General features: G+C 40.2%; 1 protein-coding gene across 13 annotated transcripts in view; it reads right to left on the bottom strand.

The window, feature by feature from the left end:
* CD22 (CD22 molecule) overlaps positions 1-18,047 on the bottom strand; it is a 28,738-nt gene extending 10,691 nt beyond the window's left edge. For 3 of the 13 annotated variants that reach the window (XM_070632623.1, XM_070632626.1, XM_070632629.1), the window contains exons 1-4: positions 17,446-18,047; positions 13,706-13,880; positions 12,738-12,897; positions 739-1,468 (exon numbers count right to left, since the gene is read on the bottom strand). The gene's annotated coding sequence lies outside the window, so the exon portion shown is untranslated. Of the gene's footprint in view, positions 1-738; positions 1,469-12,737; positions 12,898-13,673; positions 13,881-17,333 lie in introns of all 13 variants that reach the window. The other 10 variants (XM_070632631.1, XM_070632633.1, XM_070632636.1 and 7 more) reach the window with 5 other exon arrangements.
* Between the last annotated feature and the right edge of the window lie 300 nt (positions 18,048-18,347).

Raw genomic sequence — 18,347 nt, 5'->3', positions numbered from 1 at the left:
TGTGCGCCGCACAGCTCCCCCCGTGGGGCTGGAGTCCAGTGCGTTGCCCACCCTTCTTTGGCCATAGGGTCTACTCCACATTTTCCGTGAACCCTTGGCAGAGTTCTGGGGTCAGTGCTCTGAGGGACACACACCCCAAGCCCCATTTGGGTTTCCACAAGGGCCCGATTCCATTCACCGTGCCGAAGACCAGCCTCCAGTAGCTGGGCTGCTGTGTCCCCTCTGCAGCAGCCACCACCACAGCCTCACTGGGGACTGGCTTGGGGATGCCAGGACCAGTGAGAGGGGGGCGCTTCTCCATGCAGGGCTGTGTGCTCCCCCCAAGGGGCCCCGGGCAGTCTCTGGAGCATAACAAGTGGGGCCTCAGGCCTGGAATTGGAAGGCCACTGAGGCAGTATGGGGCATGGAGGCTGGGACGGTAGGCATTAGGCTTGGAGGCTCAGGACCAGGCCACGCTGTCCAGATGCAGATGTGTTAAGGGCTTTGCAGGACCTCAGAGGCAGCCTCCCTGAGGCCGTTCTTCCCTCCCGGGCATCCAATGACCCATCCTACCCTCAGATGACTCGCCAAGCCCACCAGCGGGAACTCTCAAAGACAGGCATCTACAACCTCTGTAACACCAGCAAGACACAGGGAAGGGGTCCCCACTGGGCTCCCAGCCCTAAGAATTGTGCCTGGCACATGGCAGCTGCTCCATACTTCCTTGCTGAATGCAGAAGAGAACAAAATAGTTCTTACCTGTTTCCTCGTGTCTTCCCTCGTCGGGGACCCTAGTGGCATCTGAGAGTGAAAGGGGAAGCACAGAGAAGTCTCCAGTGACTGATTTCACCCTGCTTGGCCCCGCCTCCGCCTCTCTGGGGCTCTGGGCCGGCCAAGAGGCACGGGCGATCTGGCGAGTGGGGAAGATGCAATGAGGGCGCTGTGGACTTGGGGTTGGGTTGGAAGGAACCCTCGGAGATCTGTGGTCAGTTTTCAGTTTCTGTGTATGGCATTTCTCCATCAGATAGGTTCACAGCTGGCTCCTTCACAGCTTCTGCTAGATCCAGCTCTCAGGAAATGCTAATGACTCAAGCTGAGCAGATCAGAACTGCCAGCCTGCTGAAAAGGCACAAGCCACCTCGAAAGGATTTACGCTTTAGCGACAGCATCCAGTCATTCTCATTCATGTTCATGTCCCTGCACGGGCATGATTGTTGGGGAATCTGATCACTGACACTGAGGCTTCAGAGACCCCAGGGGTTGAGGGAAGAACACACCGATTCAGGAAGGAGAAAGGTAACATGTGAAGTGTTATTGAACGGGGAAGTCTCACGACTCAACCCTCACCACTTTTATCAGGCTTCTAGCCTGTGAGTGTCTTGAGACCAGAAACAGACAGCACGCAAAGCCATGCAAATCCTGCAGATGATGGGGAAGCTTCTGAGCAGTCTTCACTCTGGCATCACCACCCTTTACCACCTGCCAATCACTGAGAAGGAAATGGAAAGAGTGAAGAGCAACTTCAAAATGCAGTGACGTTCCAAGAAGATGGACTAGAGGTCCTTTTCCCTATTTTTTCTGCTAAGTACAACTAAATACCCCAGACATTATAAAACAAGCATGAGAAGGCTCTGAAGGGTGGAGAGAAGGCACCCTGGTTAGGGACCTCGGGAGCTGAGGAATGATATGGCTGTGAGTTCCCTGGGTTTTCTCTTTGCCTCGTGTATCCCAGACCTAACACTGGAGAAGCCGGCAGCTGGACATACCCGTGGGCACAGACAAGAAGACGTTCCAGCAAAACCCCGCTCTTCAAAGAGCCAAGAAGCGGGCAGCCTAGAAATACCAGGCAAAAACTGCTTTACTCCAGCCCAAGACCACAGGAAAACCCACAGCTTCCTCCCACCCCGGCAGCAAAGGCCAATGGGGTGCTTAGACTTCACCCTTGCCAGGCTGTAAGGAAAAACCCCAGGCCAGACCCCCACACCCCATCTGAGTGGTGCCAGAGGAGGCCCAGGATGGAGCTGAGCTCTCCATCGCCAGTGGGCTCATCCTCCCCACAGTGGCAGGGGGAGCCTGAACATCCACCCCAACCCAGCGGGGATGAGAGGTCCCACCCCTCCTCACTTGAGCGCTGTGAGAAGAGGTCCAGCCGGGAGTGAGGACCTGCACCACACGCGGTGGTAACAAGCACGCCTCCTACAGTGGACTCTGCCAGGAAGCCATGCAGGGAGCAGTGGTGAAGCACCCCTCCCCCTCCCAGCCAGGGTCGGCTGGTGGCTGGCTAACGGGGACCAGACCTGTGCCGCCCCCCGCAATAACAAGGAGCCTTCACCCTCCAGGGGTTAAGGGAGGTTGGGTGGAGAAGCTAGACTTCTACCCCCATATGGCAGTAAGAAGGGGGTCCCCCCCTTCACTGGAGCAGTGTCAGGGGAGAATGAACTGATTTAAATAAGATCCAGCCCTATCACATAATACTCAAAATGTCCGGGTTTCAGTTGAAAATCACTTGTCATGTGAAGAACCAGGAAGTTCTCTAACTGAATGAGAAAAGATAATCAACAGACACAAACACCAAGATGACACAGATGTTAGAATTATCTGACAAAAATTTTACTTATTTTATTTTTAGAGTCTTTTCTCTATTGAGGTGACATTGGTTTATAACATTATATCGGTTTCAGGTGTACGGCATTATAATTCAACATCTGTATATACTACAGCTTGCTCACCACCAAAAGTCTATTTTCCATCTGTCGCTGTACAACTGACCCCATTTACTCATTTCACCCTCCCCCCACACCCTTTTCCTCTGGTAACCACTAATCTCTTCTCCTTATCTACGTGTTTCTTTTTTTCTCTTCCACATATGACTGAAATCATATGGCTTATTTCGCTTAGCATAATACCCTCAAGGTCCATCCATGTTGTCACAAATGGCAAGATTTTACCCTTTTTTTAATGGCTGAATAGCATTCCATGGTATATATACCACATCTTCTTTATCCATTCATCCACCATTGGACACTTGGGTTGCTTCCAAGGCTTAGCTATTGGGAATAATGCTGCAATGAACGTGGGAGTGCAGATAACCTTTGCAAATTAATGTTTTCATATTCTTCAGATAAATACCCAGAAGTGGAATAGCCGGATCATACAGTAGTTCTATTCTTAATTTTTTGAGGATTCTCCATACTGTTTTCCATTGTGTTTGCACCAATTTACATTCCCACCAGCAGTGTATGAGGGTTCCGTTTTCTCCACATCCTCTCCGACACTTATTTCTTGTCTTTTTAATAATCACCATTCTGACAGGAGTGAAATGATACCTCATTGTGATTTTGATTTGCATTTCCCTAATGATTAGTGATGTTGAACATTTTTTCATGTGCCTGTTGCCCATCTGTAAGCCTTCTTTGGAAAAATGTCTGTTCAGATCTTCTACTCATTTCTTAATCGTGTTGTTTGTTTTTTTGTTGTTCAGTTGTATGAGTTCTTTATATATTTTGGATATTAATCCCTTATCGGATATATGATTTGCAAATATTTTCTCCCAACTGGTAGGTTGTCTTTTCATTTTGTTGATGTTTTCCTTCGCTGTGAAGAAGCTTTTTAGTTTGATGTAGTCCCATTTGTTTATTTTTTCTTTTGTTTCTTTTGCCTAAGGAGACATATCCAAGAAGACATCTAAGACATCTAAGGCCGATGTCAAAGAGCATACTGCCTGTGTTTTCTTCCAGGAGTTTTATAGTTTCAGGTGTTACATTCAAGTCTTTAATCCATTTTGAGTTCATTTTCGTGTATAGTATAGAATAGTGGTCTGCTCTCATTCTTTTGCATGTGGTTGTCCAGTTTTCCCAGCACCATTTATTAAAGATACTTTCATTTCTCCATTGTGTATTCTTGGCTCCTTTGTCATAAATTGGTTGGCCATAGATGTCTGGGTTTATTTCTGGGCTCTTGATTCTGTTCCATTGATCTGTGTGTCTGTTTTTCTGCCAACATCATGTTGTTTTGGTTACTATAGCTTTGTAGTATAGTTTGAAACCAGGAATTGTGATACCTCCAGCTTTGTTCTTTTTTCTCAGGATTGCTTCAGCTATTGTGGTTTATTTGCCATATGTGGTTCCATACAAATATTAGGATTTTTCGTTCCATTCCTGTGAAAAAAATGTCATTGGGATTTTGATAGGGATTGCACTGAATCTCTAGATTGCTTTAGGTAATCTGGATTTTAACAATGTTAATTCTTCCAACCCATGAGCATGAAATAGCTTTCCATTTCTTTGCGTCTTCTTCAATTTCTCTCAATAATGCCTTATAGTTTTCTGTGTACAGGTCTTTTACTTCCTTGGTTAAATTTATTCCTAGGTATTTTATTCTTTTTGCTGCATTTGTAAATAGGATTGTTTTCTTAATTTCTCTTTCTGACAGTTGGTTGTTAGTGCATAAAAACACATCAGATTTTTGTGTATTGATTTGATACCCTGCAACTTTCCGGTACTCATGTATTATTTCTAATAGTATTTTGGTGGAGTCTTTAGGGTTTTCTATATATAAAATCATGTCATCCTCAAATAGTGAGAGCTTTCTTCTTCCTTTCCAACTTGGATGCCTTTTATTTCTTTGTCTTGCCTAACTGCTCTGGCTAGGACATTCAGTACCATGTTGAATAAACGTGGTGAGAGTGGGCAGCCTTGTCTTGTTCCTGATCTTAGAGGAAAAACTTTCAGTTTTTTACCATTGAGTACGATGTTAGCTGTGGGTTTGTTATATATGGCCATTATTATGTTGAGATATTTTCCTTCTATATCTATTTTATTGAGAGTTTTTATCATAAGTCGATGTTGAATCTTGTCAAATGCTTATTCTGCATCTATTGAGATGATCTTGCAATTTTTATTCTTCATTTTGTTAATGTGATGTATCACACTGATTGATCTGCAGATGTTGAACCATCCCTGCATCCCTGAAATAAATCCCCCTTGACCGTGGTGTATGATCCTTTTAATGTGTTGTTGTATTTGGTTTGCCAATATTTCATTGAGAATTTTTGCATGTATGTTCATCAGGAATATTAGCCTGTAATTTTCTTTTTTTGTGTTGTCCTTGTTTGGTTTTGGTAGCAGAGTAATGTTGGCCTCATAAAATGAGTTAGGAAGCGTTCTCTCCTCTTCAATTTTTTGGAAGAGTTTGAGAAGGATAGGTATTAAGTCTTCTTTCAATGTTTGGTAGAATTCTCCAGTGAAACCATCTGGTCTGGGACTTTTGTTTTTTGGGAGGTTTTCAATTATTGTCTTAATCTCCTTACTAGTGACCAGTCTATTCAAATCTTCTATTTCTTCATGGTTCAGTGTCGGAAGACTGAATTCTAAGAATTTATCCATTTATCCATTTCTTCTAGATTTTCTAATTTGTTAGCATATAGCTGTTTGTAGTTGTCTCTTATGATCCTTTGTATTTCTGTAGTATCTGTTGTAACTTCTTCTCTTCTGTTTCTGATTTTATTTATTTGAGCTTTCTCTTTTTTTCTTAGTGAGTCTAGCTAAAAGTTTGTCAATTTTGTTTATTTTTTTTTTTTAAAGATTTTATTTTTTCCTTTTTCTCCCCAAAGCCCCCCGGTACATAGTTGTGTATTCTTCGTTGTGGGTTCCTCTAGCTGTGGCATGTGGGACGCTGCCTCAGCGTGGTTTGATGAGCAGTGCCATGTCCGCGCCCAGGATTCGAACCAACGAAACACTGGGCCGCCTGCAGCGGAGCGCGCGAACGTAACCACTCGGCCACGGGGCCAGCCCCAATTTTGTTTATTTTTTTTCAAAGAACCAGCTCTTAGCTTTATTGATCTTTTCTATTGCCTTTCTAGTCTCTATTTCATTTATTTCCAGTTGTATTTTTTTTTATTTCCTTCCTTCTACTAACTTTGGGCTTCGTTTGTTCTTCTAGTTTTTTCAGTTCCTATTCAGGTGTATAGTTAGATTGTTTATTTGAGATTTTTCTTGTTTCTTTACGTAGGCCTGTATTGCTATAAACTTTCCTCTTAGTACCACTTTTGCTGCATCCCATTGATTTTTGTATGTCATATTTTCATTTTCATTTGTCGCTGGGTATTTTTTTATTTCTCTTTTGGTTTTTTTTTTTTGACCTAATAGTTGTTCAGTAGCATGTTGTTTAATATCCACATATTTGTGATTTTTCCAGTTTTATTCTTGTGCTTGATTTCTAGTTTCGTACTGTTGTGGTTGGAAAAGATGCTTGATATGATTTCAATCTTGTTAAAATTATTGAGACTCGTTTTGTGTCCCAACATATGGTCTCCCCTTGAGAATGTTCCATGGGCACTTGAGAAGAATGTGTATTCTGCTTCTTTTGGATGGAATGTTCTATATATATATATATATATATATATATATATATATATATATATATAATGTCTATTAAGTCCATCTAGCCTAATGTGTCATTTAAGGCTGATGTTTCCTTGCTGACTTTCTGTCTGGTTGATCGATCCATTGATGTAAGTTGGGTGTTAAAGTCCCTTACCACCGTTGTGTTGCTGTTGATTTCTCCCTTTAGGTCTGTTAACAGTTGCTTTATATACTTTGGTGCTCCTATGTTAGGTGTATATGTATCCATAAATGTTATGTCTTCTTGATGGATTGTCTCCTTTATCATTATATAATGGCCATCTTTGTCTCTTGTTACCTTTTTCAGCCTTGAAGTCTATTTTGTCTGATATAACTATGGCTATACACACTTTCTTTTGGTTACCATTTGCTTGGAATATCATATTCCATCCCTTCACTCTGAGCCTATGTTTGTCTTCAGAGCTGAGGTGTGTTTCCTGGAGGCAGCATACAATTGGGTCTTGTTTTTTAATCCATCCAGTCACTGTATGTCTTTTGATTGGTGAGTTCAGTCCATTTACATTTAGGGTGATTACTGATATATGAGACATTACTCCTGCCTTTTTATCTTTTATTTGCCTGTTGCTGTATATTTCCGTATTTCTTTTCCCTTTCGTGTCTGTCTGCCATTTCAGTCCGGTGGTTTTCTGTGATGTTTTTCTCAGCTTCTTCTTTTCTTATGCTTCATGTCTCTGCTCTAGATTTTTGTTTTGTGCTTACTGTGCAGTTTGTATACAGTGTCTCAGGTAAAATAGTCCTTTTTCTTCTGATGGCATCTTATCTTCATTTGCCGATGCAGGTTTTGTCCTTTACCTCCTCCCTTTTGCGTTTTTGTTGTCACAAATTAACCCCTTTTTATATTGTGAGTTCATTACCATATTCAAGTAGTGTTAGTTATTTTTAATGCTTTTTTTCCTGTTTAACCTTTATGCTGTAATTAAGTGTTTAAATCCTATTCTGTAACATCTTTGTGATCTTCTGGTCCTGTCTATTTATTTATCACCTTACTCAAGGATTTGTTCACTTCTGCCTTTTCATTTCAGATAGGAGAACTCCTTTCAACATTTCTTGTAAGGTAGGTCCAGTGGAGATAAATTCCCTCAGCTTTTGTTTGTCTGGGAAAGCCTTTATTTCTCCTTCATATCTGAAGAACAACTATACTGGATGGAATATTCTTTTTTTTTTTTTTAAGATTGGCACCTGAGCTAATAACTGTTGCCAATATTTTTTTTCCGCTTTTTCCTCCCCAAATCCCCCCAGTACGCAGTTGAATATTTTAGTTGTGAGTCCTTCTAGTTGTGGCATATGGGACACTGCCTCAACATGGCCTGATGAGCAGTGCCATGTCTGCACCCAGGATCTGAACCAGGGAAACCCTGGGCCTCCAAAGCGGAGTTCACAAAGTTAACCACTCAGCCATGGGGCCAGCCCCTGGATAGAATACTCTTGGCTGGCAGTTTTTATATTTCAATATTTTGAATATATCATTTCAGTCTGTCCCGTCCTGTAGAGTTTCTGCTGAGAAATCTGCTGATAGCTTAATGAGGGCTCCTTTGTAGGTAATTTACTTTGTCATTGATTTTTTTTTTTTTTTTGAGGAAGACTGGCCCTAAGCTAACATCTGTGCCCATCTTCCTCTACTTTATATGTGGGACGCCTGCCACAGCATGGCTTGCCAAGTGGTGCCGTGTCCACACCCGGGATCTGAACTGGTGAACCCCTGGCCGCTGAAGTGGAACATGCAAACTTAACCACTGTGCCACCGGGTCAGTCCTTCTTTGTCGTTGATTTTTGACAGCCTTAATATAATGTGTCTTGGAGAAGATCTTTTTGCATTGAGATAATTAAATGTTCTATTAGCTGCATGAACTTGTGTATCCAGTTCCTTTCCCAAGTTTGTGAAGTTCTCAGCTATTATTGATTTCTATAAGCTCTCTGCTTCCTTCTCTGTCTCTTCTTCTTCTGGGATACCCATTATCCTTATGTTGCTTTTTCTAATGGAGCCAGATATTTCTCATAGAGTTTCTTTATTTTTTAAAAATCTTAGTTCTTTCTCCTCTTCCACCTGAATCATTTCTAGATTTTTATCTTCAAGCTCACTAATTCTCCCTTCCATATGGCCTGTGTTATTTCTAGTGCTTTCTAATCCATTCTCCATGTCATTTATTGTGATCTTCAGCTCCAGAATTTCTGTTTGGTTCTTTTTTAGAGTTTCAGTCTCTTTGGTAAATACTCCTTCTGTTCATTAATTTTATTCCCGAGCTCATTGAACTGTCTTTCTGAGATTTCTTATAGATCATTGAGTTTCTTCATGACAGCTATTTTGAATTCTCCATCAGTTAGATTGCAACCTTCCAGTGACTTCAAGTTTGGTTTCTAGAGAATTGTCATTTTTTTGGTGATGCCATGTTACCATAATTTTTCCAGGTGCTTGATGAGTTGTTCCTCTGATGGTGCATTCATGGTAGTAAACACCTTTCTTACTTGGGTAAGGCTTCAGTTACTTTGATTCTGAGATGCCTCTGATTGTACTTGAGAGCCAGCACTTTCCCCCCTCCACTGCCTCTGCTAGAAGTGTCTTTGGTGCCCTCGTTGTCCCTGCTAGTGCCTCCAAGGTCATTGGTGCCTTGCTGCTGATGCTGGTTTCTCTGTGGCTTCAGGCATCACCACTGGGTTACCCAACCTGTTTCCAGGTTCACCTGGGTCAAAGTCTCCACCACCATGAAGGGGAGAGGAGGAGAGTGGGGTGGGAGCCAGAGTTTCAGGGAGCCTCCTTTGTGTCCAGGGTTGTCAGTTTCAAAGGCACTGCTGCCATGGGTCCCAGGGCTGGGGTTGTGGGCATCACTGTGGCTGAGGGACCAGGGTTGTGGGCTCTGCCGCCATGGCTGCCCAGTTCCCTGTGGCCTCAGGCACAACTGCGGTTGAGGGGCTGGAGTCATGTATGCCTCCTCTTCTGCTGCTACCAGGTCTTCTTGGCGTGCGAGCACCACCACCACTGGAGATGCTGGGTTCACGGGCATTGCCACCACTGCTGGGTGGGCTGGGGTCACTGGTGTTACCACCACCACAGCAGAGAGTGAGTACCTGGGCCGCAGGCACTGCCACAGTTCCTGGGGCCTCCAGTTACAGGTGCTTCAGTTCCTGGAGCTTCTGGTCTCAGGTACCACTATGGCTGCCAGGTGCACTGGGGTCCTGGATGCAGCTCCCACTGCTGGGAGGGCCAAGGTCACAGGTATCTTACTGCTGGAGGAGTTGGGATGCTGGGTTGTGTGCACTGCTGAGGTTCCTGCAGCCTCCAATCATGGGTGCTGCTGCAGTTTCCAGAGCCTCTGATCTCAGAGGTCACCATGGTTCCTGGAGCCTCAGGTCACAGGCACCATCACTGCTGCCAGAGGAGAAGGAGGGGGCTGCATGCCACCCTGGTTCCTGGAGCCTCTGGTTGTAGGTGCTGCCTCGGTTCCTGGAGCATCCATTATTGGGTGGTGCTGTGGTTCCTGAAGCCTCCAGTCACAGACCTACCATGGTTCCTAGAGCCTCTGGTCTCAGGAGCTATCATGCTGCTACCTGGGCCCACTGCCTCCATGAGGTCCAGTCCGCCCACCCTCAGATGTACAGATGCGTGGATCTCTCAGTATCCTAGTGTGCTGTGCAGAGGATCCTTGTTTGTCTATGGATGTCATACTGGTTGTAACCTTGAGAGGAGGGACAAAGGGAACAACTCACACAGTCGTGATGCTGATCTCACTGACAAAGATTTTAAAACAGCCATAATAAAAATGCTTCAGTGAGAACTTACAAAATGCTTGAAACAAATGAAAAAATAGAAAGCCTCAGCAAAAAAATAGAAAATATAAATAAGAAACAAAAGAAAATTTTAGAGTCAAAAAATACAATAACTGTAATCAAATCTGAATGAATTGGCCTAAGCAGAATAGAGAGTACAGAAGAAAGAATCAGTGAAATGGAACATAGAACAATGGAAATTACCCAATTTGAACAACAGAGAGAAAATAGACTAAAAAAAATGAATAGAGTCTTCAGGACCTGTGAGACTATAACACAGGATCTAACATCCATGGTATTGGAGTCTCAGAAGGAGATGAGAAAGAGGGTGGGGCTGAGGAAGTATTTGAAGAAATAATGGCTGAAAATGTCCCTAATTTGACAAAACAAACAAACAAACAAAACATATATCTACAGATTCAAGAAGCTGAGTGAATCTCAAACAGGATAAATCCAAAGAAATGCATGCCAAGACACATAATACTCAAACTTCTAAAAACTGAAGACAAAGAAAAAGTAGTGAAAACTACCCCAGAGAAATGACACATTGCCTATAGGAAGAAAACCCATTCAAGTAACAGTAGATATCACAACAAAAACCATGGAGGCCGTAAGGATGTGAAATGATATTTTTTGGATACTGAAAGAAATGAGTTATCCACCTGGGAACCTTTATCTGTGAAAATACCCTTCAGGAATGAAGAGGAAATCAAGACATTCTCAGGTGAAGGAAAACTAACAGAATTTTTACCCAGAAGAGACCTCCTTAAAAGAATGGCTAAAGAGAATTCTCTAAACAGAAATAATATGATTAAAAAAAAAAAAAAGAATCTTGGAACATCAGGAAGGAAGAAAGAACATGAACAGAGTAAACCTGTGGGTAAATATGGTAGACTTTCCTTCTGTTCTTGAGTTTTCTAAATTATGTTTGACAGCCAAAGCAAAAAATACAACACCGTGTAATACTGTTCTTGGTGTATGTGGGGGAAATACTGAAGACAATTATATTATAAATGGGAGAGGGTAAGGGTTGAAAAGAGAGGTAAGGCTTCTACACTTCACTTGAACTGGTAAAATGTTGAAATCAGTAGACTTTGACAAATTATATATAATGTAACACCTAGAGCAAGTACTAAAAAGGTATGCAAAGTGATATACACAAAAATACTACAGATAAATCAAAATTAAATTTTTAAAAAATGTTCAAGGAACCCAGAGGAAGGTAGAAAAAAAGAAAACAGAGAGAACAAAGAGAAAACAAAAAATAAAGTGGCAGACTTAAGCCTCAGCATGTAAGTAACTATGTTAAATGTAAATGGTCTAAATATACAAATGAAAAGACAGAGATTGACAGAGTGGATAAAAAAACAAGACCCAATTATATGTTTTCTCTAAGAAAATAACTTCAAGTATAATTATATAGGTAAATTGAAAATAAAATAAAGTAAAAGGATATACCATCCAGACATCAGTCAAAAGAAAGGAGGAGTGGCCATATTAATAACAAATGAAGTAGACTTCAGAGCAAGGAAAATTACCAAAGCCAGAGAGGGATATTATATACTAAGGAAATGATCAATCCACCAAGAAGACATAGCAATCTTAAGTGTGTATGCCCCAAACAAAAGAGCTACCAAATAAATGAAGCAAAGACCAATAGAAGTGAAAATAGAAAGGGACAAACCCACAATTATGCTTGGAAACTTAAAACTCACATTAAAATGTATAGCACTAAATGCTCACCCCTCCCTCAACAATTGATAGAAAAACTAGACAGAAAATCAGCAAGGATATATTAGAACTCAACAACACCATCAACTAATAGGACCTAATTGACATTTATAGAACACTCCATTCAACAAAGAATAACACACAATCTTTTCAAGAACCCATGGAACATATAGCAAGATAAACCAAGTTTAGGGCCATAAAACAAGCCTCAAAAAAACTGAAATAATTTAAATCACACAGAGTTTGCAACTGTCCCTCGATATCCACAGGAGATTGGTTCCAGACCTCTGCAGATACCAAAATCCATGGACACTCAAGTCCTTTATATAAAATGGTATAGGATTTGCCTATAACCTATGCACATCCTCTTGTATACTTTAAATCATCTCTAGATTACCTATAATATCTAATACAATGTACATGCTAGGTAAATAGTTTTTATACTGTCTTGCTTAGGAAACAATGACTAGGAAAAAAGGCCTGTACACGTTCCATACAGACACAATCATCATAGGCCTTTCAAACTGTGGTTGGTTGAATCTGCAGGTGCAGAACCTGTGGATACAGATGGGCAACTGTATTCTCTAACCACAATGGAATTAAACTAGAAATCAATAACATAAAGATAACAGGAAAATCTCCAAACACTTGGAAACTAAACCACACACTTCTGAATTAATCTATAGGTCAAAGAAGGAATCTCAAAGGAAATTAAAAAATATATTGAACTGAAAGAAAACAAAAATAGAACCTATCAAATTTTATGGAACACAGCTAAAGCACAAGAGGGAAATTTATAGCACTAAACACTCATGTTACCCAATCTGAAGTGAGTTCACTCACCCATTGCACAGCAAGCCAATCTCTGACACCGGGTGTGGTGGAAGAAAGGGGCCAGCCCCTCCTTGAACCAGTCTTTTAACAAGGCAGTGATGCTGGTGGGCTCCTTAAGGTAGGCCTATATCAAGTAAGTAAGTAACCAGGTATTTAATAAGAAGTTTTTCTAGAGAAACAAAAAGAGAAAAGCAAGGTTAATGATTGGAGCAAATTATAAACCAGTTTCTGAGCCCAGGGGTCAGCCCATCAAGATTCCTAGAAGTCAGGGTCGAAGCATCTTTTGCAGTTTGAAATGTCTCTCATGGTGTCATCAGGCACTCAGGGTAGCTTTTTGAGTGGCTTACACAGCAGTAGACATGAATCTCTTTTAAGTTTATATTAGGTCTTCCAGCTTCAGTTTGTAAGGCTTTAGGAAAAGGGCAGATTTAGTTTTCAATGACTCCAAATGAAAATAATGGGGAAAAAACCCTGAAAATGTTAGTTTGGAGGGTTTTAGCCAGATATTTCAGGAGATGAAGAATTCGAGATCCAGTCCAGTTAACAGAAGTGAAACAAAATTTCAAAGATAATTGAAAAAATTAAAATTTAATATCTATAAACATGTATTATAGTTCCTATTGAAATATAATCTTCCTCCCTAAAATCACCATCAATTTCTTTAGACATAGCCAAATTAAGACTAACTGGTTTACACAATGTCTAGTTTTAATAAATTTGGCATAATTATTTACATGAGTACAGCAAGAATAGTAATTGATCATATAGGCTCTTTTAAATCTGCTTTGCTGGAACCTTATAAGAAATCTCAGGTTGAACTTTAAAGGTCTCTCAAGGAAAACCAAGCAAAGGACCTGTATCAGATTCTGCCTGCAGTACCTACAGATTTGGGTGAATCCCTCTCTTCATGAGGTTTCCCAAAATATTGAGGTTCCTTGTACCTACCAGAGGTAGCGACATTCTTTGCTCAACCTTACCAGGTTACAAAATCCATAAGCAAGGTACCAGGCCAATATTTCCAAGTGGCTTTATTCCAGAATGTCAACCTTCATTCCTCAAAAGCTGTCTTGTTATATCCAAGTCTGTATGTTTTTTTTAAATATGATGTTCCAGTCAAAGCCTTGGTAATATAACAGTGTTTCCAATTGTGTCCTTTTAAAAGAAGAAGAGATTCTTATTGTGCTTATGCAAACAACTATATTGCCATAAGAATACTTATTTATCAGAAGTTTTTGCACTTTGGAGGGCTCAGATAGGGAGGAAAAGACAAATGTTTCAGTTTTGTTTATAAATTGCTGCAAGTCATAGTTCTTCAAGAGAATAGAGAAAAAGGTTTTCTTAACTCTGAAAAAAGCAAAACATCAAAAATCATCAATATCTCAATTAAAAAGTCATAAAAATTATAATCATCCCTATCAGTTTATTCTGTCCTGTGTAATTGGTTCTTGATCTTAATCTTCTGTCAGAAGTTTGTGAGGTCATAAGTTTCTCTGTTGGAGTTCTGTAATTTTTACCCAGTTTGGTTTTACAATCTGAACATTTATTAGAAACCTGTATTCTAGAGCGTCAGAGTCCTTTCCATGAATTTCTCTGAAGATGAAACATATTTGCAAAAAATCAAAGTAAAATAGCCACTGTTCATAGATAACAAAACATTCAAAAATGGTAACTGACAAAGGCATTTAACCATCTCTGTGATATACAACATTTTGAGATAATAACCAGGATTATAGCTGACAATCAGAACAGATCAGATAATTTTTAAAATATTTATATCAGTAACATTTATATAATATCATTTAAGAAAGTTTATCATTACTTATTTGACAATGCTTCTCATGTAATTTAACATACAAAATAAGCCTTATTAGTTTAGCTTTCTTTTCTTATAGGAAGAGAGCAAATTTCTCCGAGACCTCCCAGGGGCCCTCTGAAAATCCCCAGAGAAACCTTCTCTCCTCTTCCAGGTCAAAAGACAGCTTTTATTCAATACTTGAATATTTGTGTCAGGGGGGAAGCTTGTCAAAAATATTAAAAGCTTTAAAACATTTGTTCAGATAGGAAACAGAGTTCACTTGTAAAACCATGTTCAGGTATCTATTCAAAGTGACAACAGAAGCAGTCAAGGGGAAACAGAGTTAAAATAGTCCAAAAAAAAGCCTTTTTATAACCTTTTTATATAGAGAAGATTAAAAATTTAGGAAAATTATCCTTTTAAGAAAGAGGAAACCAAGTTTTAATTTTGTACCAGTTTACTTTTGACATACAAGTTTATTTGCTTAATTGGATTTACTTTAATCCTGGCCAAGTTGACCATACATAAAACTCTTTAGGGCTTTACTTTTACAAACCTTTGGTTACTTTTTTACATTCAGAATTTGTCCCAGCACTTTAGGACAAATTTATCTTTCTCAACTCAAGAAACAAAAATATTTCCATTCTTTATATCTTTTTACTGAAAACGTATATTTTACTTTCTTTGTATACAGACCTTTTAAAAATATATGTTTTCTTACAGAAAATTTCTCAGCATACATATAACATGTTTATTAATAAACCTAAGCACTTTTTGGTCTCTTTGATATAAGAAACCAAAGGCAGACAAATATCTGCTTAGTAGCTAACCTTTAATATTTTATCTTATGTGGAAATGACCTAGATACCCAATAAACTGTTATTATTTAACTTAACTTAGTAAAGTTATAAAATTTAAGTTTCCAAAAAGATTTTGGAAGCTGTTTTTAAGCATGCAGACTATAAAACATAATTATTGTACTTAAAACTCTTACCCAGTTTTAACAATTACTCTTAAAAACTTCATGTGACATTACAGCAGTTAACTATCATCCTCAGTTGTTTAAAATACATGTATCATAACATAATTATTATACATATAATTATATATATAATTATTATTAAAAATTTTTTCCAAAAACTTTTATTTTTTTTTACATTTATTTAGTTTACCTGTTCTTAACAATTATATTTAGATTGTCTACAAAAACTCCATGAGACATTACACAAAATTAGCTATTATACTGAGTTATGAGTTTTGCTGATAAATTTTGTAGCAGAAATGACATGAGTTCATTTGACCAGTAAACCCAGGCTGTATGTCTGCATCATAGCCAATGCTGATAACTTTGAGGACGTGTTCCTTTTAAATGAAACCAGCAAATTTAAACAGGCTTTCATTCATCAAAGATAATTTTATATCATGTTAAATAACTTTGTCTCTCAGAAGTTTTTGCATATTCATTAAATACTGCCTTCCGTTATGAGAGATTCTGAATCCTCTTCTAAAACAGGTTTTCAGAATGGCCATTACAATTCTAAATTATCTCAGAAGTTTACTTATTTTTACTTGCTCAATTTTAGATCAGGAATTTTGGGGGAGTTGAAGCGAAGCTCAGCTTGCTGGGAAGCTCAGCAAGAGAGTAGACAAAAGCAGCAGATTTGGGTTCGGCTGCTGGCATGTTTAATTTTTTAATTATTTTCTCTTAAAGAGGCAGTAAAGTATTTCTAATTTTATTTAGAAGCCTCAAAAGATTAAAACAGGCTCCCCATTATTGCAGCTGGCTTTTGCAATTGCATACATCAGTTTGGGTGAACTGTAATTGGCCCGTTTAAGTATATCAATTTTTACGAAACTTTATCTTAGTTTTACTAACCCTTATACTTTTAATTACAACTTACATTAGAATTCTATTAACAAGTTTTGGTATTACAGTATTGTTCAGCGGAAGCATTCCCAGTTAGACATAACATTTATTCCCAAAGAAAACATCCAGGCAAAGTTGACATAACCTCTTCATATAATATTAGTTTAAACACTTTAATCTTTATAGTCTTATTAATCTTAGTAGCCTAACTGTTGCCCCAAACAATTGTTGGTCAGGTTTTTCACTCTGATTTTTGCCTCCTGACCTTTTAAATTTTTCAAACTGGGGTAAATAGAACAGATTTGTCTGATGTCCTCTAATGTTGGGGAGCCAAAAGGAGAGTGCCTTTAGTCCATCCAACCTTAGGCAGTGTTTCATTAAAACCTTTGTTTTAACTTCATATCTGTTACATTTATCCCATTGGGATGTGTCCTGTGACTCTTCCCTTTCTGATTTCTCTTTGTTAACTTAACATTTTTATTAGCATCTGTAAGACTACAAGAAGCTGAGACCCCAAGTTTGATTAAGTTCTTAAGACTAGTCATTACAGTTTCCTCTTAATTTGGTCTTTTCATAGATACCAATAAAACAGTTGTTGATCATAAGAGCTCTCTAAAAAGTTTCCCAACTTGAGGATCCATCTTTTGGCCAATTTTTTCTCTCTGGACTCTAAAGAATATTGTGGCCACGTGGTGTTACAAAAGAAAATTATCCCTCTTTAGACATTGGCTTATAACTATAGGTCAACCATCAGCCAAGTTTTTCCCAAGGGGCTCTTAGGTGGAATAAATGCAGCACCTCCCATGTTAACACTTTTAAAAGGACAGACAAACAGACAGATAACAACAAATACCAAACAAGCGCGCATTCCCAAAAACCCTCGGCCACAAACGGAAGCCAAAACAAAAACCAAAACCAAAAACCAAAGTGCTTCCAGTCCCACCTTAGTCCGTGTCCTACACTCGGGGGCACCCAACAAATGAAGATCCACCATGCAGGTCTTCCCAGATGAGCAAGGACAAGGGACCTCAGTTGTGCACCCCCGGGGGACTCACCAAAACCTGGCCGGGGCGTCGCGGCAACTTCAAAACAAATGGAGCCCAGAGGGCTGCCAAGGTACCCATTATTTCCAGCCAGTCCTGTTGGAAAAGGTTAATACAAAGACAAAGACAAAACCTACCAGCTACTTACAAGAGACGTCTTCCTAAGTCCTAAACCTAGTTTCTTCCACCACCAAAGCAAAAGCGCCGTGGGCCAACGATGTCTGGCTAGCAGCCAGTCGCTTGGGGCTGTCCCTGAGACAAGGGGCTCAGGCAGCTGCAGGACAGCTTCCAAGAGAAGCCTTTAGCCAGAGGCCAGTGTGCCACAGGCGAGACGTCCACCTGGGACATTGTCCCATCTGGGTCGCCAAATTGTTACCAAACCTGAAGTGAGTTCGCTCACCAGTTGTGCAGCAAGCCAATCTCTGACACCGGGTGTGGTGGAAGAAAGTAGAAAGTTTATTTTTGCATGGCACTGGGCAAGGAGAGAGGGCAGCTAATGCTCAAATCCCAAACTCCCCAAAAAGCCAAAAGGAAGGGTTTTTATTTGGGGCTTTAGGTATGGGAGGGGGAGCATATGGCCTTGCTGGTCGGAGCTTTCCCACCAGCCTGTCTTTGGCCTTGAGACACTTGCAGAGAGGAGGGAGCTCGTGACCTTGCTGGTCAGCAGCTTTCCCACCAGCCCGTATCTCTTTGCGGGAGGAGATGGTCCAGGTGCTTGTCCTTGGTGGTGTCTGTCTCCATGGAGGATAGTGGATTCTGGAGCCAGGAAGCCAGAGAGTAAGCAGGGAATGAGTGTTTTGGTTTTAACCCCATATATGCTGGGTTTAATGTGGGGAAACTGATATCAGGGTCGATATCACTCACATTAAAAAAAGAAAATCTCTTGGGGCCGGCCCAGTGGCATAGCAGTTAAG

This window comes from Equus przewalskii, chromosome 9, assembly GCF_037783145.1.
Source record: "Equus przewalskii isolate Varuska chromosome 9, EquPr2, whole genome shotgun sequence".
In the NCBI taxonomy this organism is placed as follows: Eukaryota; Metazoa; Chordata; class Mammalia; order Perissodactyla; family Equidae; genus Equus; species Equus przewalskii.
Note: the sequence above shows the minus strand (reverse complement) of the source record. Positions and strands in the feature narration are given on the sequence as shown.